This window comes from Cyprinus carpio, chromosome B19 (assembly GCF_018340385.1).
Source record: "Cyprinus carpio isolate SPL01 chromosome B19, ASM1834038v1, whole genome shotgun sequence".
Classification (NCBI taxonomy): Eukaryota; Metazoa; Chordata; class Actinopteri; order Cypriniformes; family Cyprinidae; genus Cyprinus; species Cyprinus carpio.
Window position 1 is genome coordinate 3,333,866 of NC_056615.1, and position 19,911 is coordinate 3,353,776.

At 39.5% G+C, this 19,911-nt stretch overlaps 1 protein-coding gene across 4 annotated transcripts in view; it reads left to right on the plus strand.

The window, feature by feature from the left end:
- The first annotated feature begins 593 nt into the window (after positions 1 to 593).
- The window catches only part of LOC109085203 (transcription factor HIVEP3-like), a 38,396-nt gene continuing 19,078 nt past the window's right edge, over positions 594 to 19,911 (plus strand). For 2 of the 4 annotated variants that reach the window (XM_042744705.1, XM_042744709.1), the window contains exons 1-2: positions 594 to 797; positions 10,406 to 10,480. The gene's annotated coding sequence lies outside the window, so the exon portion shown is untranslated. Of the gene's footprint in view, positions 798 to 10,405; positions 10,481 to 11,520; positions 11,564 to 17,112; positions 17,204 to 19,911 lie in introns of all 4 variants that reach the window. The other 2 variants (XM_042744708.1, XM_042744706.1) reach the window with 2 other exon arrangements.

Genomic DNA, 19,911 nt, shown 5'->3' on the forward strand with positions numbered 1-19,911 from the left:
ATCTTTTGGTGTATAAAAGGTCTTTGTACCATTAAACATCCTACAAGTTTCATAGGTTAAAACATCCTCCAAAACAAAGCATTTATTTAATTAAACTCCAAAAAATGGCTCATTTTGGATCTGAGGGGCAAGGTGACGTCACATTGTTGATACTGTTCCTGTGCAGTGAAATTAGCCAATAATAACAGTGGCTGATTACTGACATGCCTTAAAGGACCCGCCCCTTAAAAACAGGCTGTTTTAGACAGAGGGTCCGAATGAGGGTTGAAGATAATAATTTTTCCACATAATTATTTGTTGTATTTTGTTGTTGTGTGCACCGAAAATAAAAAAATAAAAAAATCTGTCATGACCCCTTTAGAGCTCTAGCAACACATTCCACATTTTTGCACGTGCCACTTGACTATATATTATCTAATAACATGAATAACATTCAACATTAAAGCTGATTTAAGCATACAAACACGTTTTGGGGCCACTGTAGGTCTGCATGGAGAAGCATACTGTAAGCGACTGTAATATGGAAGCATGCAGGGGACTGACAGCTCACTGAAGGGGGCGTGGCGCGGGCCGCTCAATGGGCTCGTGCGGGATAGCGTGGCGCGCGGCGCTTGCGCTCAGCGAAGCAGCGTGTCCTGCGCGAGATTGCAGCTCTGCCAGTGCCATCCGCGGGACGAGAGGAGGGACATGTCCCAGCATCCGACAGACCTGCCTCTCCGGACCTAAATGCTGCAAAGCAATCGGGTTTCCGAGTCATCGTGGACTAATAGATGGAGAAGAAACGGGCGCACTGTCAGGTAAGCCTCTTTTCTGACATCGCTTTCATTGTGTTCACAGATCTTTCCTGCAGGGTACAGTGACAGAGCATTGCATCTGAAGAAACCAAGCCTGTCCCACGCGGCGTGTAAATATCCTTTAAAGAATAATGCATGTGCTAGATCTTTAATATGACGCCAAAATGGAGCGTTTAGTGCGTCAGTGATTTATAACCCTGTGAAGTCACATGCTCGTTGCGAGCATCACTCTAGGTGCCAAGGCACAGGGTGGGTATATGTTGCATTGTCAGTGGTGTAAAGCGGGTCACCAAACATGTTCAGTGGCTTCAGGAAGAATACAGTCATGTGTTTTCCAGCTGCCATCCTCTTGTTGATAGGCATTTTAACATGCAAGCTCTTTGTTAAACCTTAATATAGTGACACTGAAGTATAATGACATCATCGCTCTTTTCCTACCGGTTATTATTTCAAGTGCAGATTAGCGTCACCAGGAAATCCAGTCTCTCTGGGAAGCATTATTACATAAATAATCAACATTACTGCATATGAATACCAGAATTAATATAGTGCCTAGTCAGCGTTGATCTGGATAGCGTGCCGTTTTTAAAGTGCTGGAGTATTGCAGGCGCACAGAATTCCCGGCATTGTCCAGAGCGCGATGAAATCATCAATAATGTTACATAATCGCAGAATGCGGGATTGGGTTAAACGGGGGTCATTGCGATCCTGTCGATCCTAGAAAGATGCGAAGTGTCACTTCGTAATGACGATTAGTCAATCAACCAAGCAGTCGCGTCGTTTGCTCATCGTCTTTGTTACATCGACATCCGCGCAGCGGTGCAATACGCGCGAGTGCATCGCATTGTACAAGACAATAATTATCGCAGGAGAATATGAGCGCCTTAACAGTACAATCGCTAACCCTCAGAATAAGCGTCGATGTTTCACAGAGCGCTAATTTCATTCTCGGTACACACGCGTACGGATATCGTTCGCCGATGCGTCGCGTTTTAGACAAAGTGTATTGTGAGCAACGTCTCCACAACCCTGCGTTCTGTCTTGTTGTTTCTGAACGCAACGTTCTCTGTGAACGCCCCCTAAATAGCGTACGCTTCGCTGATTACAACAATACAGCGTTTTTGGCGCGTCGCGTCGCTCGCTCGCGCTGTGGATGACGCTAGCCTATAGCTCATGTGATTTATGGTAATGTGGCCTAATTATAGCCTACCTTTTTGTCATTTCCAGTCACATTCTGCATGAAAAAAGCCAAAGGCACAGTATTCAAAATGATTACAATATGAGCAAATGAGAGATTGTTGAAAAATGAAACCATTCATTTAGATTTTACCTACTGTAAAACTGCCATTACCCATCATCCAGAAACCTAGACGTCTGTGCTGTCAGGCAGAGAGCATTTCAGGACAAATACACAGTATTTCTGATATTGTACCTGCTGCATTTGACCCAGTTGTTAGCTGGACATTTCCATGCTGTACAGTGTGCAAGAGTATCATAACACATAACACGGTCTGGCACTGTGGTTGGAATTGTTCAGTTTCTTGTGTCTGAGAGATGTTTAAATATTAAGAGATATATACTGATAGTATACTGTGTTTTAATAAAATGTCATGTGAGCAATAACTCTGCAGCTGCAGAAAAGTGATGTCATGACAGCACTGATTGGCTGATGGTACCACAAAAACTAACACGCACTGTCCCAAACCTTTCAATGAACTGTGATGTCAAAGACAACTGACAGGGAAATGAATGCATTTTACTCTTTAACGAGCCTTGAAAAAGAGTGCATAAGTTCAATGCTGCTCAAGATCGACCAGGATCTTACCTTACACAGCCTACTTTCTGTATAAACCACTGGCCTGCTTCCGTCTGTGCAGTTTGTGGCTCAAATCAACATGCAAAATGCCAGTAGAGTCATGCCAGAAGTGTATAAATGACTGGTAAACTTTAAACGACAACATTAAAGTAATAGAGGACGAAGTGGAAGCGACACTGGTTTCTTAATGACAGCCTTAAATTGTGTGTAAAGCGAATGGTATCTGCTTATGTAACCAAATATAAAGCTACTTCTTACATCGCTCAATGGCTACCTCAAATAATCCCAAGTATTCCCTTAAACTCAAACCTGATGCTTAACTGTCCTTCCCGTAACTCTCGTAACTCGGCTCTCCTCTTTGCTAAATGTGTTCTGCCAGCATAAGATTTAGCTCACAGTGCCTTTTCTCTCGGAGGTTATTTAAGACAATCCCTCTGTAATCATACTTAAAGTCTCAGCCGTCATAGTCCAGAGGAATAAAGCCTCGATTGTGAAACTGATAGGCCCAGAGCCCAAATGGCACTCTGAAGGTGTGTCATCAGAGCCAATACGGAGTTTGATTTCTTGATACCTGATACAGGCACAGTTCAGAAGGAATTAAACCCATTCTATCCAGACAAGAGCCAAGCGAGGGCCAAATCTGCTTTAGTGCTTGAGCTGTTTGATAAGTGAATGAGAGTAATGACAACATGACTCATATTTGGTGATGTGCACCACGATGAAGCTCTGTCTTTGTTGTTGACTCCGCCAAAGTTTTGAACTTGAGGAGATTACAGTAAATCCCGGTTGGCCAAATATGTTGAATTCAGGGTTACCACGATGCCTAAATGTCAGCGGTGATACCGGTGAAATTTCACTATTCTTGCTACCAATTTTAATCACCAAGGAAAACAAATGCACTATTGAGCACACTCTTCATTTAAAGTAAAGATGGGGTGTTCATATTAACAAATTAAAACATCTCAATCTAGCCTGCAGATACTAATCGAACTGTATTATATTCAATATAGCACACTTTGACCACAAAGTCAAGATGATTATAAAATAATTATTCCATCATAATAACAAATGAATTATTTGAGTAATTATTCAGTAATAAATTGATTTGAGTTGATTTATAGTAATAAATGAAAGCAATTGAACAAATACACACACCCATACACAAATATATATGACCCTACAGGTTTAGAAGGATATTAATACGGAGAGTAAACTTTAAATTATTATTTTAGGTTTCTGCCAATACTACCAATGATTTTAGCATCAGCTTGGTACTGAAGTACTGTCACTTTCATCCCTAGTTGTTTTAATTGTTCTGTACTGTGAAGTTCCCTACAGCTACATTACACCTCAATCATAGCAGTGCACAACAAATCCCAGTGAAGTCTATATTGATATTCACGTCTCTTTCACATTTCAGTATCTGTCAGTCAGGTGGCTCCTCTGGAGAACTGGGACTTGGACTACTGTCCAGCCCACCTTAGCAATACATCACACAAGAAAAAAAAATAGCCTACTGCACTGCCAACCTTTAACCCCTCAACTGGAATCAAAGATTTGACCAGTAGTTCTGTATGCTCAGCTAAGAAAAACATTGAAACAAAGGAAACTGTAGTTCTGATGGGTAACTGAAAGAGTAATGTAGGTCATCATTGTACCTAATAATTAAGCCAGTAGATTTGACAGATGTGTAAAAAAAAAAAAAAAAAAAATAAATTAAAAAATATATATTTTAAAATCATTTAAAATATGTTTTATTCGAATTGAAGCAGCCGCACCCTCATAGTAGCCACCATGTCCTATCATGTCTCGCAATTAGCAGTTTGCAAGTTAATAAACACAATTGATATTCATGCTTGATCTACAGGTATTATGACCAAAAATCTGTATCAGTGTATGTTTTTAGGATTCTTGGGGTTCCACAGTCAGGAGGATATAGAATATAAAACTATTGTAATGTCAAATCCTATCAAATCGATTTGTTTTAATAATTTAATTTAATTCTTTTAATTTTTTTTGGAAGGTTTACTTTAATTTGAGAAGTACAAAGTCTGTTATAATTTCTTCAAGTTAGTCCAAACTTTTATTTTGTCGGTCTGTATAGTAATGAAGACCTTTTGTGTTTCTGTGTCTTTAAATAAATGCTATTGCTACATTCTACTTTACAATGGTAATGTATTAGTAAATTTCTTCAAGTTAGTCCAAACTTTTTTTTTTTTGATGAGTTGTCACGAACCTAGCATTTCCTTTGAGTTTCTATATATATGTTGAGAGATTTTATTTAAAGAAATGATAAAATGCAGTTGAAGTGACAGCCCTAGAGATTAATTTCATGTGTTCTTGTCCTCATGTAGTGAAACAGCAGATGCTAAAAACACCACAAATGTCACGTGTGCTGCAGTATATGTGTCGTACATGAAACAGTGTCACTCATTCACACAGACATGCAAAACATGCCGACTTCATGTTACATAACAGTTTTTTGTGGTTTAATATTCAAGGACACTAGTATATATCACAATTTGATTCATTGTACTATGCAACTTTTATTACAGTATTAACAGTAAAGTCCAGAAAAAAAAGATAATTGTTTCAGCTATGCTCCATTATGGCGAGATTTGAAAAACACATACCATATGTGAAACTGAAACCAATATACAGGTTTATCCAGCACTACTTAAGATGAATTCAAAGATCAACCTGTGGTACCGTCACATGGGTACTCCAGAACTGGTGGGGGCAGCAGAGAAGTGAATCCTGTCTAGGTTGGAGCCAGTCTTTGGAGCGCTTGTTCTTGTGATCAGGGATGAGTGGTTTAATGTCCATGTTGTGTCCTTGGCCTGCCTGCTTTGCCCCTGTCCACGGTGCTGAAGCACATCCTGTTTGGAACCTGGAGCAACGCTGACAAGTGTACAGGAGGTTTGACCTGACAATATGTAATTGTCAAGCTTTCATAGCATATTTATCTTCCTGTTTCCTCTGACTGTCTCTCTGCTTTGGACAGAACAGCCAGTTAGGCAGAAGGAAATGCAAAAGAAAGCACACTCCCTCTTTCCCCCTGTTGTGGTTAGAATAGTGAAATCATCTTCATCATTGTCTTATGGTGGCTTAAATACTTAAAAATAAGAAAATGAAAAGCACATCGGTCATGCCTGTTAGAGTAACAATAGTGTGCTATTTCTAAAACCAATAAGTTCAGACAATTATAGAATTTATGGATGTAGTTACATAAACATATCAAAGCCCCATCACCCACCCTAATCTATCCATCTCTTGTACTATGAATGCTATAGATTTCGGGGCAGCAGGGATTTGGAATTGTGCCGTAGCCTGTCTCTTGATTCAGTGTGGGTGAAATGAGAGAACATATGTCTGGTCCCTCTCCGCATGACATCACCTTGCTATCAGAACTGATCTGTTTGCCTGGGCTGTTCTCATGGGGTGGAACCATAGTCGCTTTCATAATAAAACCCTCTACTCCCTCACTATTTTATTTGATTTGAAAACCAGGATAGCCAACACTAAATGAGAATAGATTCCTAGCTGCTTTGTTTCAATTCAGTTTAAATTGGTGAACACAAGTTGTGCCATTAACAACATAGACTCCTTGGAGTGTGACTTGAATTTTTGGAAAACTCCAAATGCATGTCCATGCTTACAATTTGCTGCAGTTTCTAGCTAAAATAAACACTAGTGGCAGTAAAACACCAACAACGTTTAGCGCAAATTATGATTATAGGCAGATTCTTGATTACCAAAGACCTGCTTAAATACATTTTAACATTTGGATCACATAACCAGCTCTGTGTGCATGGCTTCTTTGGTGTGGTACACTTGCTCGGTAGTGCACCTGGTGCAGCATTGCACTTATGATAGAAGAGATTTTGATAGTTTGATAGTATGGTAGTTTTTATTTCATGTTAAGGATCTATTGTACCACCTACACCTAAACCTAACCAGCAGTGTTAACAAAAGTTAAAAGTTTAGCGCCACTCACCAGAGAGTTTATTTCTGGACAACAACCAAAACCATGCCAGATTCATGTTGATCTGTTTTAGATTTAACTGAACATACCTTTTTTTTTCACTTTGAGTGTGTTGCAAAACAATGAAGAAGCAACTTGCTGAAATGTTGCCACAGGCATGTATTCCAGCGAGCCTGGTTTGAGCATCAAACAGCTTCAGTGATTGTCAAATTTCAGGTTGTTTCCTGTTTAACATTAGCTGAGTGATAATGCATCCTGCCTGACACCATTAGCATCGATCCATTCAGCACCCCATCTGCAGTAACATACACTGAGCACGTTCAGACAGTTTCAAACGACTACTGTATGGTGGTTAACTAGTGCATTAACAGCTGCATATCAACCCAATGTTATATTAAAAGGTTAGTTCACCCAAATATGAAAATTCTGTCATTAATTACTCACCCTTGTGTCATTTCAAACCCGTAAGACCTTCGTTCTTCTTCAGAACACAAATTTAGATTTTTTTTCGATGGAATCTGGAGCTGTCTGACCCTCCATAGACAGTAATGCAACTGAAATGTTCCCAAGTCCAGAAACGTAGCAAGGAGATCTGTGAATTAATCCATGTGACATCAGTGGTTCATCCGCAATTATACGAAGCTACGAGAATACTTTTTGTACGAAAAAAAAAAAAAAAAAATCAGATCAGATCACAACAACATAGGAAACAGTTCCAGCGTGACGCAGATGAGATATTTTCCAAAATGGCACCAGGGTGAGGCGGAGGAAACAAATTGTTGAATAAAGTCATTTATTCAAAAAGTAATACAAAAAGTATTCTCGTAGCTTCGTATAATTGCGGATGAACCACTGATGTCACATGGATTCATTCACAGATCTCCTTGCTATGTTTCTGGACTTGGGAACATTTCAGTTGCATTGCTGTCTATGCAGGGTTAGACAGCTCCAGATTACATAAAAAAAAAAAAAAAATCTTAATTTGTTTTCTGAAGATGAATGAAGGTCTTACGGGTTTGAAACGACACAAATCGCATGAATCGCATCACATTAATTGCTTTCATCATTTCACTTTAACTGGTTTACTCAACAGTTACTTTAAAGACAACACCTACTATCTTTAGGTGATAAGCACATGGTACTGTATATGTGTGTAATAGAAGTGTGTGCAGGCCTGATGTAAAGCAATATGCTTCTGAGTTTCAGATTAGGATAGCTAGATTAGAAAAGTTTGGTGAAGAGCCCTGCTCTTTGTCTTGGAAACTGTACTGTATAGTATGAAACTGATATTGTATATGATGAATGTATGGTCTGTGTATTTTGTGGGTGGAGGATGGATTTTCTTTAGTTTTTGTCAAAACAAGTAAATATTTTCATTTTTATCTTTAGAATCAATTACAAGCCCCACCCACTTATTTTGAATGGTATACGCGACTGCCCTTTTTCCTCTTCTGTATATTTTTCTTATTCTCTGTTTCAAAGGTCTCCTCAATGAACTACCATTTGTAAGTGTTTTACTACTTTTTCCAAAAAAAAATAAAAAATCTTTTGGGAAAATAATCAGGGCTTTTCCAGTAAGCAACACAAGAAACAGTAATACAGAGTGGTAAGTCAGGAATGAGACTGCTCAGTGAGACTCTTTACTGGAAATAAGGTGACTCATATGTGATGAATTTTCTTTGAGTTCTCCAGCACTCTCTGGTCGGATACAGTTGGTTTGATCCATCTTGGTTTAATCCGCCATGGTCCAGATGTGTGATCCTGTGCTGTGACAGCATTTTAACAGCAGTGACAATAATATGCTGAGCCCACATTTTCCTAGACAGATTTTATTACTATTTGACAAATATTTTCAGTGTTAGATACTGTGTAAACAGTGTTGTTTTTATAGTTAATAACACATATTCCAGAAAGCCTCACCATAAGGTACGTTGTGGCTACAAATATGTGTTTGAAGTGACTCTGTGCTTGATTTTTTTTTTTTTTTTAATTATATATCACAGTTTTATTTGAAGGAGTAGTCCAGTCTATGGTTTTTTTGTTACATGCTGGGAAGTGCATCATAGCCTCAGGTTTAAGGCTGTTTGTATGCGTGTGTGTACATATTTTCATGTTTTACTGTATGTATGTGGGTTTATGGACAAGGGGTGTGACTGGCCCTCACCCCAGACATGGTCGTTTTTTTAACCCCTCTTAGGTGCCCCTCTGGATGCTCACAGGGAAATGAAAGACCCTTATTTATTGTGAATATATGGCACACACACATACTCTCTCACACTCTTAAACAAACACACGTATATATATATATATTTTTTTTTCTAAAAGTGAAAGATGCAAAGTAGAAACAACAGGACAAAAATACAATTCATGAAAGAAAGAAATTAAGTAAACAGTGCTTTCAATTTGTTCAGTAAGTAGTTCTATTTAACAGTAGCATTCAATTAAGAAACTGAATTATCAAATGTGAAAACAAAACACTTAAAAATCTTGATTGTATAGATTAAATATACACAGTTAATTATTAAAGCTACAAATGTTATTCAGTCGAGCAGTGATTGAGTTTCATTCTTTTTTTTATTAACATTAATGGGATCGATAATAGGGCTAAAATGATTAGTCGACATTATTAACAACTTCGACAAAAAAAATTGTCAGCAAATATTTTTTTTGTTAAATAGTTGTTTGATCTCATATGACCTAATGTAAGGGCCTGCTGTGATGTGGTTTGACCAGCGTGGCACTATACTGCAAGATTGTAATTCAGCTCTCCTGGATGCAGTCCAATAAAAGAAGACATAATTATGAGAAGTGCAAATTAAGATATGCAAGTGGAGTATGCAATAGACTGCTTTGAAGCAAATTTTTTTTTTACAGTATTAAGCATGAAAAAAGTGTCAATATCACTTTCAGTTAAAATTACAACTTGATTTTCTACTACAAAACAGCTCAATTTGTATATGAATGTGTATAGAATATGTATAACTATTTTAACAAATTCCAAAAGATGAATAATTAATCAAAGCCTACTGATTAATTGGTTAAAAATTGACAACTAGTTGATAAATCATTCTAATAATCATTAGATTAACCTTTTTTTTTGAATTATTTGATGCAGCCCTAATAGATATCTGCAGGTATATTAGACTGCTGTCACTTTAAGACCTAATGCACTGATCCAATACACACTTCTTAAGTTAACTGAAGACATAACCAACTGTGTTTACATTAATACTCACTAAGACAGGTATTTTGGCAATTTTATGTTTGATTGTTCTGCCACAAAAATCCACGAAAGACAAAGAATTTGTTATCACATGTTATCTGGGACATGGCTTTCTGCGCGTATGATTCAGATCTGTGTCAGTGCGAGTACACATTGAGTTCACGGTTTATTGTGCATAACAGCACTTTTTAACATCAAGTATGTCCCGCACTTTACTTTCTCATTTATGCATGTTTCTTTAATATTTTATGCAGTCTTGCACTGTTCATATGTATTCAGATAATAAAATATACACAATATAGCAAACTCTCTATTGATAGACACTTTATATCATCACCACAATATACAGGTATGTATATGTTTGTGTTAATTCATAGTTTTGACATTACAATTCTACATGGTGATATGGAAAATTGTAGAAATTAAAATGACCAGGTGTATCCAAACATTTGAGTTTTGGTGTTGTACATAAAAGCAGTTCAATATATAATAGCAGATTGGCTTACAGTTATTTATTATATTGAGGTGTGTATTTAGCTTTTGGTATAGACTGTCTGAGTGAGTGATTGTCTTTCTCTGTTTTGCAGGTGACATTGAGCCCAGAGTTTTCTCCTTTGGCACAAAGAACAGAATATTCAGACTGACCCAGCTGGAGTACACGGGTAAGACAGAGACTCACCTAGTGTCTGATGTTCTAGTCTAATGTGACGTGACAGGCAAGGACAATTTGAATGTGATCTATGACAAGGACATCTAAGGGATGTGTGAGGTTGTTGAGTAACTCAGGGTCTGTCTGCTGTGCTGTTTTCCTTGCTTTGGAGAGAGCTGGTGCACATCCCTCGTATATTTTATTTAGTAATGTGCAGGGACATCAGGGGTTTTCAAACATACAACACTTTCTGGAAAATTACTAGTAAATGGTTTAGAAATCATGTGTGAACAGAGCTTTTTGAGATATACCAGTAAATCAGTTCTATCAATTTGTCCATTGCGCCAGATCTTGCAGGTGAGCAGCGCATTTAAAAAAAAATAAAAATAAAAAAAAACCCTCTTGAGACTCTGCTTTATTTATTAAAATTGCTGTTGTCCAGCATCTTGCATTTTTAAAGGTAAAAATGTGTTCTGTGTGAATGGCTCTGTCACTTGTAAATCAAAAAACCATATCAGATTAGACAGAAACTAAAACACATATCTCATTCAGAGCAGATGGTAAAAAAGGTAAAAGTAAATTTTCAATGATTGACATCATAGTTTACTAGTATTTTGCTGCTGATGTGTGAATAGTATTTCAAATTCTGTGTGTACAGAATCCAAAATTTTACAGTAATTTACAGAGTTTAATGCAGGTATTGTTGCTGCATTGTAATGGATAAAATAAAAGGTCCCAGGACAGATCCCTGAGGTACCCTATATCCCCTTTCCACTGTCAGTTTACTGCTGCTGGTATGGTTGCTCCAAATGCTAAACAAAACAGGAACTGTTTAAACTGGAAATGCCTGATGTTGCAATGCATCATATGTCTAGATGACATACATCCTATTCTCATGTTTGGCGTGTTGAACATTGGCTAAAAATATTTACTTAAAATTAAGAGTAAACTAAGACTATAATTTGCTGTGTTTATTTATGGACATGTTGTGTAGTAGCATACAGTAATAAGTTATATCATTATTCAGAGTAGTATGTGGTTCCCCCACTTTAGTTTCACCTCTGGCAAAAGAACCAGCACCATTTCAGTGAAAAAGGTAAGTGTTTTTCAGGACAATTACATAGACCTATGACTTAACTAAATACTTACTGCCAATGTTGTTGTTATATTCCAACGCATGTACCCTAAACGGCAGTTTTGACTTGAAAGTAAACACCATAGTCACACACTTAGTCAATTCTACATTAGCGAATCATATGATGTGGATGTTTTATATTCTCCAACAGTGTGATACTTTGACTTTTCTTTTTAGATTTGCTTGTCCACATAGGAGATTAAAGTTGCTAGTAGGTCATCCTTTGTCATAGCTGTACCACACCAATTTTATTCATAATTTTCTGACTGATTTCTTTTCCCTGTTCTGTACATAAGTTAAATGCTTGTTATGTCTTAGATTTCTGCAAAGTAAATGCACAGACAGTCTTGTCTGCTCTGGCTCTGGCAGCAAGAGACACACATTGTCTGTTTTATCACTGCCTCAGAGGCAGAATGGCTCATTTGCTGCCTCTGTTTTCTGTAAGCATTGTTGTGACAGCCCTAACTGACCAGGGGTCATTTCTAGTGCAACGAAGTAACTCGCTGCTTATCTACCATAGTATAGCGCATTATAAGTGAAACTAACCAACTAGTCACAACTGTTTCCCAAAACCATAGTAACATAGTCGCACCTCTGGTCCACATTGATTCAAAAATAAAGGAATGATGTTATGCTATATATGACCCAAGTGGTAAAATCTAATAAGTAATAACTAATCCAAAATAATTGATTCGATTGCTAATGAACATGGCACTTCACGACTACTTCATTATTTTTTGTTCCTGGTCATTTTGTTTTATTTGATGTTTGATTCATCATGGATTCTCTCTTACAGCAAACCCAAGGTTCCCTTATGCATTTATGCACATGCACACTCTTTAAAAGCACTGGTTTAGTCTTTGTTCTCTCCGGACTCCATTTCCCATAAACCCCATGCCTAGGAACTCATTATTGCACCACACCTGTTTCCTATCAGGGACACTATAAAGGTTGCACACATCCACACACACTTTGCTGATTATTGTTTAGCCTGTACCCTGTTCCTTGTCTCTGTGTTTACTTGCCTTGTCTTCTTGTTTTTTGACCTTGGACTGTTTATCGGATTACTCTTTTGCCTCGCCCTGGATTGTACCTGTTTGCTGGTGTTTGACCCTGCCTGTTTTGACCTCTCTTGTCATTAAAAGCTGCATTTGGATCCTCAAATCTGTTGTCACAATGCCTCCAACGTTACAGGATAATCAGCCAACACCCAGATCCAGCAGCTTTATGAGTATATCCAGGCCAGCCATGAATCCAGCATCAAAAATAATTGGTCTCTGTCAAGGTGAGCGGTCTATTGTGGATTATGTGTTGGACTTTATTGAACTGGCCCATTTAACATCTATGGACGAGATGTGCCTCATGATATTTTTCCAAGGAGTCCTAGCTGAACCGCTGAAATCGATTATGCCACTGCATGATCCAAAGTGGACACTGGCGTTTTACATAGATCTGGCACTTCAACTAAGTGGCTCTGCATTTACTATGGGTGTTGTGGATGAGGAACACAGCAGTCCTGCAGTATCTCCCACTCCAGAGTGTCTTCCCAAGATGGCCGCCAGGCCTGAGTCCCCGGCCAAGATGGCTGCCAGGCCTGAGTCCTCCACAGATGCGGAGCTTGGGCCAGGACTGATTGCCAGTATGATGGATCCACCATTGATGTCGGTGCGAGCAGCTGGTATCCCCAGGGCCTCAGCACTGGCTGTCACAGAGACTATTCCCCTGTCCTCAGTGCTTCCTGTTATGGCAGTCACCATTTTGAGTGTGTTGGCTGCACACTGTGCTCCAGAGACCTTTCCTGTCTACGAGTCTGCTCCTGAGGCCTCTCCTGACAGTGAATCCACTTCATTGCCTCCTGAGTTGGCGGCGTCCACTACAGAACGTCCAGAGGTGGTGGCTTCCACTGCAGTACCTCTCGAGGTGGTGGCGCCTACATTTGAACTCTCTGACTGCCCTGTCACAGCCAAGGAGGCCGTCCATGAACTCTCTGCCTGTCCTGTCATGGCCAAGGAGGTCGTCCATGAACTCTCTGCCTATCCTGCCACGCCCATGGAGGCGTCCTGCCATGGTCATAGATGTCCTGTTATGGCCAAGAAGGTCGTGCATGAACTCAATGCCTGTCCCGTTAAGGCCAAGGAGGCCACTCATGAACTCAATGTCTGTCCTGTCATGGCCACGAAGGCCATTCAAGAATTCTTTGCCTGCTCTACCATGCTGAATAATCAATGTTGAACTTGTTGAAACGACCCAACCTCCCTATTCCTCCTCCTCTACCTGTCATGCTGTTTGTTCTGTCTCCGCTTTTGTCTGTCTGTTCCTCAGGTCATCCTTTGAGGGTGGTGAAGGGTCAGGATTCACCTTGGGACAGCCAGCTTCCAGCTGCACCAAGCTTGGAGGATTCCAGATCTTTGTCTCTGGCCTTTGAGGCCTGGACTCCACTTTGGTCCATCGACCGTTTGGTGTCACCTTGGCTCAAAGCTCTCTCATCTCCATTGTGGCCCATCAGTCCACTGGCTCCACCATGCTTCCTCATTCCTCCGGCTCCACCTTGGTCATTCGTCAACCTTCCCTCGCCTCAGGACTACATTCCTCCGGCTTTGCCTCGTCCCTACATCCCTCTGGCTCCGTTAGGCTCCTCTCTCCCACCGGCTCTGCCTTGGTCCTTGGTTGCTCTGGCTCCACTGCGGCCTTCTGGAACCCCACCTTTGCCTCTGTTGCCAGAGCCGTCAGCTCCACCATGGCCCTCCGATCCCTCAGTTTCACCCTGGCTCTTCATATCTCCGTCTTCACCTTGGGCACCCCGTCCACCGGCTCTGTTTCTGTCAGTCGGACCCCTTAGACCTCCTGTTTCACTCCCCTCATGGTTCGTCCATCCATCAACTCCACCGTGGATGGATAATTGTTCTCGTAATTCTGTTTGGAGTGTCTGGAATCCGCTCTAAGTTGGGGGGGCTCTGTCACGATAAGGGGTTTTGTCTTTGTTCTCTCCGGACTCCATTTCCCATAAACCCCTGCCTAGGAACTCATTATTGCACCACACCTGTTTCCTATCAGGGACACTATAAAGGTTGCACACGTCCACACACACTTTGCTGATTATTGTTTAGCCTGTACCCTGTTCCTTGTCTCTGTTTACTTGCCTTGTCTTGCCTTGCCTTGTTTTTTGACCTTGGACTGTTTATCGGATTACTCTTTTGTCTCACCCTGGATTGTAGCTGTTTGCTGGTGTTTGACCCTGCCTGTTTTGACCACTCTTGTCATTAAAAGCTGCATTTGGATCCTGCATTGGATTGTTGTCACAATGCCTCCCACGTTACAACAAGAAACTGCTTCTAACCACAGGTTGAGAGCTGTAGTTCCAACCAAATTAGTTTGCAATGCTGTTTGTGAATGTTCATTTGAACTATGGTTTCGGGAAACACAGAATCACTCAACTATGTTGATAACAATGGGATTTGCGACCATAGCTGGCTAACAATGCTTATGGGAAGACCTTAAACCATTGTTAGAACTTTTGCTTTTCCTTTATTTTTGCCTTTATAAGGTCATTGTTTTTTCTAACCATGAATAAAACAGGAACGCGCTGTCCATTTGCATTATTTAATTTCTCACTTCCTTTTCCAATTCATTGAAACAAATTATCAGTATGAAAAATTTTAGCTGTTACCTTGACTCAAACCTGTCAATTCAAATCAACATGTTTGCATTGCAAGTGCATGCAATTAAAGATCTTCTCAGCATGGACGTGTTTCTAGTTTGCACTTTCTCTCACCCACCAGCCTATTTCCTTCAGTATTGCACTCTGTGCTTCAGCTTCCTTCAAACTATATGAATGGAAAGAAACCGAAAACTGTGGTGATGTCAGAGTTCCTGGTCTTATTTCAGCTGGAGCGGAGGTTTTTCAGAGAGTTTGGGCAGTAACATGTGGAAGTTCTCCAGAGCCATTCTCTAACTGGACCCCCTTTTTTTCCACCTGCGGCCTGATTCTTTCCATCTTGTGCAGATTCAGGACTGATGGGTGCAGCAGAGAGCTGAATGGGAAAGTGTACTTGAAGTCTTTTCCCTCACTCTCTCCACATTGGAAAAAAAGAAAAAAGCAGCTTTTCAAAACAACTAGAAATGTCCAGTTCTGTCTGGAGTGAATGAGGGAATCCTACTAAATTCTTCTAAATGATGTGTCGACAGACACCAGATGTGCATTAGACCACATTACCTTTCAGGTGGGAAACGCACCTTCTCTTACAATTTCATCAAAAATACAGCAATGACTAAAAAATTATCTATGATAATTGTGAAAAAGAATAGCATACTTAAAAAAATATATATAGTATGTATTATGGAAATAATATGCTTTTAAAGAATATATTTATGTATTAAATGCAATTAGTTAGACTTTATAGTATTTTTTTTTTCTGAAAGGTATTTTAAAGTAAAACTTTGAATTTGACAGTATTACAAAGTGTACTTTTTAAAAAGGTTTTCAGTGGCCTTTTATTTCTTTGATTTACAATCTGCAAGTAGTTTTTAAATATACTTTTAAGGTATGAAGTACACTACAAGAGCACGTTCAAAATACAATACAATTAAGCCCACATTTTGTGTAAAATATCACACAGCATTGTACATTCATGATCAACCATTATCAAAATCAATGAAAAAGAAAAAAAGAGTCAGAAAAAAACAAGTTATTGTTTCGTATATAGAACATTAAATACTTTAATAAAAAAGATAGACATACTAACTAAGAAATTATTTCTTGGCGTTTGCTAGACAACAGTCTCTAAAAACATCATTATGTGTCCCAACTGGATGTCATGCTTCACTGGCAGTCTGTGAGAACATTTGAACGAATATCTGATTGTTAATTGGAAAGACATGTCTTTTAATCATTGTACTCCGTCAGCCTTTAACATTTTACAATCCAGCAATCTAAAGTCAGAGGGTGCAGTTAGTTGAACTCTCTTTTTTCATTCCATGTTATATGCATATTCGACAGACCCGATCTTCTTCTGACAAGGATGCTTTCATTGCATTACAGCTCATTACAGTGAATTGCCGCCCGTTCTACTCACATGATGCAATGTATTTCCAAGCAAAACAATGTATTGAATAAGAAAATAATGTTGAGGAGACTTCATTTTGTCTGTATTCCGCTGGGAATTGACTGGATGGGCATTACTAGAATGAAAGCAAACCTTGATGCAAAAAAAAAGGACCTAATAGCTTGCACGGTCTATGTGATGTCAACAGAAACTGACCATTTCTGAGGCAACAAGCATTTATGAAAATTTATGTAAATGTAAATGAATAGTTCTCAATAAGAGCATGCAGGTGATATGTTCAAAATATTTGATAAGTGGTATCTGTGCCTCCCACTCTTTGAAAATATCTGCTGTCCGTCCACCGTAGCTACACAAAGCATAATCTCACCTCCCCTTCGCCTCACGGTTAGTGCGCTAGACTACGGCAGCTCATTCATACATTCAGCCTCTCTCTCTCTCTCGCTACAGTATGACTCACACACTCTCAGCCTTCACTCAAAGCCTGACTGCTCTCACACATTAGCAGGGCTGAAGAGGAGACCTGCAGCTACAGTACCAGGTAAAATGATGATTGATGATTGATGATTACTAGTCTAATCTGCTTGATCACCAGATTTCACACGCGTCCACTCCTGCAGGGCTCACAGCATCATGATGCTGCTCTTCTTAGCATTAGTCTGTGTGTTTTGTGTAATGTGTTATGCTGAATTGTTAGAGTTATACATACTGGTTGTACAGTGTGTACCGGCTGACGTTGAGTCTGTGATGCTGCATGCAACCTGTAGTGTACCGTGTGTGTACTGTGTGTGTGTGTGTGTTTTGTGTGTGTCAGTACAGAAGGCAAGCAAACAGAGGATGAATGGACTGACTGTACTGCGTATGTGTCCTCCTCTACACTGCTGCCGTATGAATGAGACTCGGGGCGGATGGATGCCGGGGGTGGCCCTGGGCTCTTTCACTGGAGGGAGGGGAAATTTAAATCCTAGTAGATGGAAATGATTCGGCTGATGGTTTGCGAATGTGTACGGAAGAGACAGATGTATAGAAAAGGCAAAAGACTGCTTATCTGGAATGCCTGACACAGGGTTTTAGTGCAGCAACAGAGAGAGAATGACTGCACAGCTGAGATGCTTTGTGGTGTTTGTCTCTGTCTGCGTGAGTAATGTTTATGTAATGTGAAGTTCTACAAGAGATTTCATTATGACCATGCAGCAAACGCAGACAGAGCATTAGTTGCACTGAGATCTCAGAATTTTTCCAGTATGGTTCAAATATGCACTTTTTATTTGTCTTGATCTCATAGTTAAGTCTGTAAGTGGCATCTATGTGTGAAGTTGTTTATTTATCATGAGCTTTGCTTATTGCGGTCTTCTACTTTGAATTTAATTTTCTTTTGCATTCATCTTTTGAAACTGAATTTGAAAATATGTCATTTGATTTTAAGATTTGATTTGATTTAGTATTTTAATGAAACAATGAAAATAAATACTAGATTTTGATTTCCTTGTCCATCCGCTTCTATCTGGAGAGATGAGGGTTTTTGGAGAGAAGGTGTCGGGGGGGCACCTTGGCTTGTCAGGCGCTCACTCTATAGTCAGGGAGGATGCTGGGAGATAAATTTAGTCCTCCAGCTTTGCTTCCATCTGCCATTGCATGGTTTAGGGCCGTTGCCATAGAAACCACCACTGGGTGCCCATTAGTGAGCGAGAGGGAAAATTGGCGAGCTTTCTTAAACGTATTAAACGACATATTTTAGATTTGGTTAAGTACAGTGTAAAGCTTATGTTTCACATGTTTGTGGTTTTGACAGAGTGGACAAAGCTTTATTCGCATATTCTAACCATCTGAGCCTGGCAGGGTTACACTGTGGTTTGGGAAGACTCATCACTGACATCGTTATAAAATATTTTCAAATGCTCACAGGTGCCCAGTGATAATTCACAGTGCAGCTTGATGATTCTGTTTGACACATATTGGCTGTTTTCATGTTCTCATCAAGTGGGTACAAATCAGTGCCTATGGTTCTTCCCTGTTGCCGGCACGATCCCTTTAAATTTTACATTTCTCTCTGTAATCTAGGATATCATCATGGCTTGAGTTGATTACCTGCAGAGATTTTATGAGTTTACCTCAAAAGACCTTGAGTTTTTCGAGTTAAATTCTAATCCTGACTCCTAATCAAGAACATGTTTGGAAAAACAGTACAGAGAAGACAGATCGGGCCTCTCTGTAGAAGCAGTGTGTGTAGTTTGAATACAGAATTGTGGACTGGTTATAGAACTCTGTTCGAACTAAAATGAGTCATTATGATGTGCCACTGCAGTTTGTGATTCAAGGTCGCCAGTGTTTTTGAGTGGGAGGACAGAACAGGTGGTTCTAGAGAGATGAATGCTTGCTTGACTCACATCCAAGTCCAGACAACCACCATGTTTTAGGCCTCCTACACTATCCGTCCGACCTATATATCCTCATCAAACCCAACAAACCGTGAGCCAAAGAATGATATGTGAATACAACCCAGGCAGCTCTATCTTATTTTGGTTAAAACCGAGGTTCATGTCTTATTGTTTCAACCTTTTTGGGTTGAGCTTTTCAAACCTTTTCATTAAAACAAAAAGATTTGTTTATAGCTTCAATGGTATCGGTTAATTTTCCATGGATCATTTCTTTTGGTTAACTGAATGTCACCTGTCAGATTCTCTACACTCTGTATAATTATATGTACACACACTACAGCATTCTTTAATAATACACTCATCAGTATGTTCTGTTTTCACTGTAATTGGAAGTCTGTAAACACTTGGAGTTAGATTCACACAAGAATTGTGCTGGAATGTATAGTTGGCAGTGATTTTGATATGTACCAGCAGGATCTCCTGTGGTTCCACACCTAACCGCCCCCTAAAGCAAAGCGTGGGTGCCAATACCAGCTGGTCAGTGAGTGGGATGTCTAATTCCTTATTGTGTTCCAGCGAAAACAGTGTCAGAGTTTATTTTCACAAGCTTCCATGCTATCTTAAATAGTGTTTTTTTTTAAGAATACCAAAGAAGCCTGACGTCTTCACTCTTTACTTAGACCCCTTTTCTCTTTTATATACACATAAACCTATAGAAGCTCTTATACCTTGTAATGTTCTTTTAAGCCCAGTGAGATGATTTATTTTTTTAACCAGTTTACTTTTAACAGTCAAAGTGATCTACTGTTAAAACCGAAATGGAAGAAGGTTATAAACAATCCATTGTGATTCAATGTCAAAAGTGTCGGTA